The sequence below is a fragment of the Pinus tabuliformis genome, chromosome 7 (assembly GCF_031772625.1).
Source record: "Pinus tabuliformis cultivar Carrire ecotype Pingquan chromosome 7, CPIR1, whole genome shotgun sequence".
Lineage (NCBI taxonomy): Eukaryota > Viridiplantae > Streptophyta > Pinopsida > Pinales > Pinaceae > Pinus > Pinus tabuliformis.
The window spans coordinates 564,542,577-564,548,613 of NC_142293.1; positions in this window are offsets into that span (position 1 = coordinate 564,542,577).

Sequence of the window (6,037 nt, forward strand, 5' to 3'; positions counted from 1 at the left end):
CTCCTATGTTTATTACTTCAAAGGGTAATTGTTCTTTGTTCTTTTTCTCCATAATTCTGAGTCTCGACCTTTGTTTGAACTTGTTGCAACCCTTCCCTTGGAAGCTCCAGATAATTTGGACCCTACAGGGATTTCTTTTTCTTGTTCGGTTTTGGTGTGTAGAGTTTGGTACCTGGGTACCTTCTCCATATGGTTTTAATTGAGTCATTTAGAGTTGCTTCAGTTTAAAATTTAAAGTCATTACTATGTCATCACATCTCCTCAATCCTATGCTTCCCTCATGGTACTATCTCGTCCATAATTCCACTCAAGTGGGTCATTCAACCACCAGTTGTAGCTATTTGTATTGCAGGGTTATTGTTCTCATGGCTACAAGATTACATTCTCCCATCCATAAAGGAGGCGCTTCGAGGTCCTCTTCGACACATCAACAGAGATTGTTTGGCTGGGAATCAGTCGCCAACTTCTTCGAAGCTACATCCCTAGAGGTATGAAAAGAAATTCTTCAGCTTGAGGCTAAGGAATTCAAAGATCGTGTTTACTTCTCAGATTCAGATATAGGAGGTAGTAGCCTTAAGTGGATAGCAAACCCGGGGAAGTTTCACAGGCGAAGGATCCACTTCCTTCATTCCATCGCTCTACATCATCAAATGCAAACTCTTATTAGCATGGTCATCAGAGAAAAGCAAGTAGACAATTATAAGCTATTTGCAGGTCAGGAGGATATCAAATGTATTTTGAGAGACATTAGATGCAACTCAAATTATATAGTTGTTCGATTGTCTCACATAGAACGTTATGTAGTTCATGACTCATAAACTGAGTCGAATGAGAACTAAGAAGGGCCTACAGTCATCAATGTTCTAGCTCAAGCCTCCCCTTAGGCCAACTCTACGGCTACATCACTAGTCGTAATCTTTGACTAAAAAGTCCCATAAGAAATCAAGGTGCTAGCCTATTAAAGGAAAATTGGTTTACTTGGGATGTAGTTAGTTATTTTTCTATATATATATATATATATATATATATATATATATATAGCTTACTTTTCTTGTTATAATTTATAGTAGCATACTTGTTTAAATTTCTAGCAGTAAGACTAGCTAGTTGTAAATGCCAGTCTTTCAATCATCCATCTTTTTATTTTTCCATAGTTCAAAGAATGTCTACTCAGAAGAATGTTTTGAAAAGCAGTTAAAAAATAGTTGAAATGTAAACTTTTCTCCTACAATATTAACAAAAATCTACTAGTTAATTTACAAACAAAATAAAAAAAGTAACTATCTATCGTTATGTCACTAGGTTCTTGTATGGAAGAAGTTATAAACTTTTGATGCTCAACTTTATAATATATACGTTATTGCTGACGCATATCAATTTAGTGTGAAAACACAAATTTAAAGGTCATGTTTGGATTCTAATACATGAATTTAATAGGTTATATCTACAATTTTTATGATGGTCAAATGCATATTCCATATAATTAACTACATATTTGCATTTTTTTTTATTGTTTGGTAGGCGTGTCTTAGCATAATAAATATTGTTCAGAAAAATTATACATGATTCAATAAGTTCAAATAATATTATTTGTTTAATTTTTTTAGTTTTACATATACATATATTCTTCTTGTTATTAGTACGAATCAAGGAAGAGTTAGTACATAGCCTTGCCCAGGAATGGACCTCAGGATTCGTGAAGACCAAACCTCCACATGCAATGGTTGGACCACAGCCTTGAAGCTTATTTGTTTACTTATAAGTTACAAAGTTCAAACTTTCAATTACAAGAAGAAGAAGAAATTATTTTAATGTCCATGAGGCTAAAGATAGCCTATGAGACAGATTGCTTCACCATATGATTCCTGTATTCAACCCTTTTCTTGTGAAGCCTCACAATAAACGCTCTTAGCTTCTCTACAAACCCCATCGCTGAATAGATTATCCCAATAGCTAGCTTCTAGAGTATCTACATAACTTTCCCTGTTGTTTTTGAAGGCCTCACATACTAAAATGAAATGTTTTTATGTTTCCACTTTTTTTGGAAGAGCAAAACATACATACTGTTTCTTCCCACACTTCTTTTGGCCTTTTCCAGCACCCTATTTCACAACAGAGTTTATGAGAATTAGTCCTTAACTGAGAAATAAGAATTTTGGCTCTCCACGAAATATTGACTACTGTCTACTCTTTTTGTTGATGATTATTAGTAGGATTAAACTCTTCAATATAATAATTTTTCTTTCTCCCTAATTCCTTATCCCAAGTATGCTTGTGAAGCTTATCTATAAAAAGAGATACTCTTGTCAAATTTTAACAAAATATATCCAAACATATCATTTAAAACAATAAATAAATAAATAAAAAATAATAATGCACCAAAACTAACCATTCTAATAACGCATTCCAATTTGTTGGTGGGTTATACCACTGCAAATGCAAGTTTCACTATTCTTCATGTCACTCAGGACTCTAATGTGGCCGACACATTGATAGGCACTGGATGTCTCACCCAAAATCCTTGACAATATGCTTATGTGGACAAATTCCCCACATAACTGAAGTTGTGTTCGGACATTACATTTTTCATTGGAGAACATGCTACTCGAACCAGTCAATCATATATGTAGGTTGATGTGGAAAAAATATAACATATATGGCATGAAATCTGAGACACCTATTTTGACAATGGTGGAAGGTTGAGGTGGCGAATCATTCTCTTGGAACTCACCTAATGTTTTAATCATCAGACTTTGATGAAGTGAGCCATGTTTGAATTGTTCTTTGTCTTTGTTTATATTAATCAATTTTTGCATGCTTTCCAATGTATATCTCCTTTATTACGTTATATTTCTAAATGATTTGGAATCCCTGGATTTAAGCTTATGGTGTTCAGTTGAGGTAGTTATATCAATCATTAGATATAAATTGGAATTGGATGGGAGGTTATAAGTTGAACAATGGATATGTTCCATATGTGTTACCTTTTAATTTGAATGATGCATTATTAGATTGACATGGGTTAAAAACCATCTTTCCAAATATGTAGCCACCATTTTGTAATGGTGTCGCTGAAGGGCTATCCCAAAGATTTTAAACTCACACACCTTTACTAGACTTCACTAGATTTCACTGCTCATTCCTCCTACATTTATCACATGTTTTCATTTTAATCCAGTAGATAATATTCACAAATATTTTCAACTATTGCCATCGTAGTTAATCAATTGTTGGGAATCACAATTGCCATTAGACCAAAACCTACAGGTGTTAGTCAATGATCACATCGCTAGAGATAAAGATCCATGAAAGGCGGTTAGTCCATGTCATGAAACACACAGGGAGCTTTGGTTTATCCAATGTCCAACAATCTCCCCCCCCAACGCGAGCCAGGTGTTTATCGAACTCGTGATCGACGCTTTGATACACCTTGTTAGAACATTATTGTCATTACACCAAAACTCACATGTGTTAGTAAACAAACACATCGCCAGAGTTGGCGGATCCTCGAAAGGTGGCTAAACACATGTCGCGAAACACACAAGGAGCGTTGGATTATCTAATGCCCAACATCACCAACGTTTGTTGTTTTCCTTATCAATAGTACTATGGGGAATTATAGTTGTCTCCCTTACCATGTGGGACGATATGCGATGGATTCTATGCATAGGCTAGAATAATGAGAAATTACACTAGTGCTATTTAAATTTTTTCAAGAATTTGAAATTTCTTCTTCTTTTTAGAGGCAAAAATTAATAGAAGTAGATCCAAAGTTGGAGGTGCTGCAAAATCAGTGATTGCTTGGTAATCAAATGTTAGTGAGTCCTTGATATATTTTTCTAGTGTATTTTATTTATTGAATTTACATTAAATGTTTAATCCAAACTCCAATTGATAGTAAATTTAAGAAATCCAAAGATTTTATGAAATTTTTTATTGGGTATTGAAAATTAACAAATTCAAGATTTTCAATATGTGAGTGAATTTATTGAAATTTCATATCCAATGGTCACTTGTAATGTCCAGGGAAACAATATGCACCATGCAATGATGCATTAAATGTTGTATAGGTCAGATATACACCATTGGATTTAAATGTTATATATCTTCATGTATATTCAACAAAGTTTATCCTGATTTATACAATGTTTAATTTACTTATATGTGGTGTATATTGTTAGTGCACATATCCAACACATGTCCAAAGTGAGTTTGACTAACTCTAAATTTTAGTGCATCGTAGTGTATGAAGATGGGACATCCAAAGAAATGCAATTTTTGCAATAAAGAGAAATAAAACAATGTTTTGTTAATAAATTACATGACTATCTAAGATACTTACCACAATGTTTTCAATCTTGAGTGCTTATGTATTTTTATAACTCTTAATTTCTATGGAATTTAGAAGTGATGAGTACAAATGATTATACTAGTAAATCAATTTTGGTTATGGTGATTCCCTACCACTAAATATGCCTTCCACACAATCACTTTTTGTGCTAAGCAACAACATCCTTCTTGTATCATCTACTAAACGATTGAACTCTTAAGGTTTTCTTATTCCATCCACCTAAGGAATTCTCTAGAAAACATTAGAACAATATTGACATCCTTGTAGAGTTTGACAATTTAAAATTTGATAAATAAAATTTTGAGCTCAAAATTCCTATATTGAAAGTCATCTAGTCTAGAGCTTCGAGTATGCTCACAATTGGTTGTTAAGGTCCTCAGTTTGGTTCCAAAGACAAAGTAGACATTAAGGTTCATTCTTTGCCACATCTCTACCCATGCTTTGAGGTGGTTGTTCGTTCTTATTCTATTTATGTTGTTCACCTCTAGATGACATTTATTTTGTAGGTTTTAAAAACCCACCCATCCACCATAGTTAGATCCATCTCATAATGTTACAACAATGTCATTGTACAATCCTATAAAGAAACATGGAATGTCTAACAATATCTACTTATCCCATGGATTGAAACTCATTTTGGGGCTATCTTTTATATTTTCTAGAATTTAGAGATTTCCAACAACTAGGCTTTTCAATACACATATCTTCTTCCCTTTTGCTGCTTTTGTTAATAATTACCTCAAATGATTCTATTACTACCCTAATTAAAAATAGGAAATAAAATTTGACATAATATTAGTAATAAATGTCTACAAATGTCTTTGTGTCTTTTCTAGGTCCCTTGGAATCATCCCTTGGCCTTGTGGGGTCCTCGCTGTTTACACAAGGCTGTCACTCTCCACTACTCATTATTTCTAATATGGATCATGAAATCCATCTAAGTTGATGAGGTTATGTTGTCAGTTTCTCAACCAATTCCTTGCTCTAAGGAGGACACACGAACACTCTCAGTGGGATGGAGTTTAGGCTCAATTGGTTCAGTATGGGGTTTGGGTCTGTTAAGGCTGATTTCATTATCATATTTTCTTTTCAACAACCCTCTGTTTATTGGTTTAGGAACTCAGGATTCAATCGGAGTTGGTATTGGAATTTGTGTCACAAGGGATTTTAGGGTGGAAATTCCTAGTCACACTTTTGTTTCAGTGCCATATTTCAACTATTTTCAGTTTCCAAACCCTGTTGGTACTAACCCTGGTATTCAACATTAATGTTCACAGTTTTAAGTTTCTCAAGCTAGGTTGTCTCAATCCGGAGGTTTCCCATTGAAAATTAGCTCGAGGTTTCATCTTAGCAAAAATTCAAATTATAGCAAGTCTTGTCCCAAGAAACCCCATTGAATTTGCATGAATATTGCCCTAAGGTAGCTCTAGTGTTGAGGGATGGTGTTTGTATGGAGAGGGATGTAGTCATGGTGGAAACGTTACTCGATGGGAGGGTACAAGGCTACCATTTTGAAACTCAAACCCTAAGGGAGTGGGCCACTCGTGGCATTGCTCCCTTGGCTCAAGCTCAAATAGAGGTAGAGATTCTTGCGAAGGGGTGGATTCACTTAAAATTTGTAGCCTTTGGGGATGCAAAATATATTGAATAAATGGTTTGGCATATCAATTCATCTTCTGTCATTTT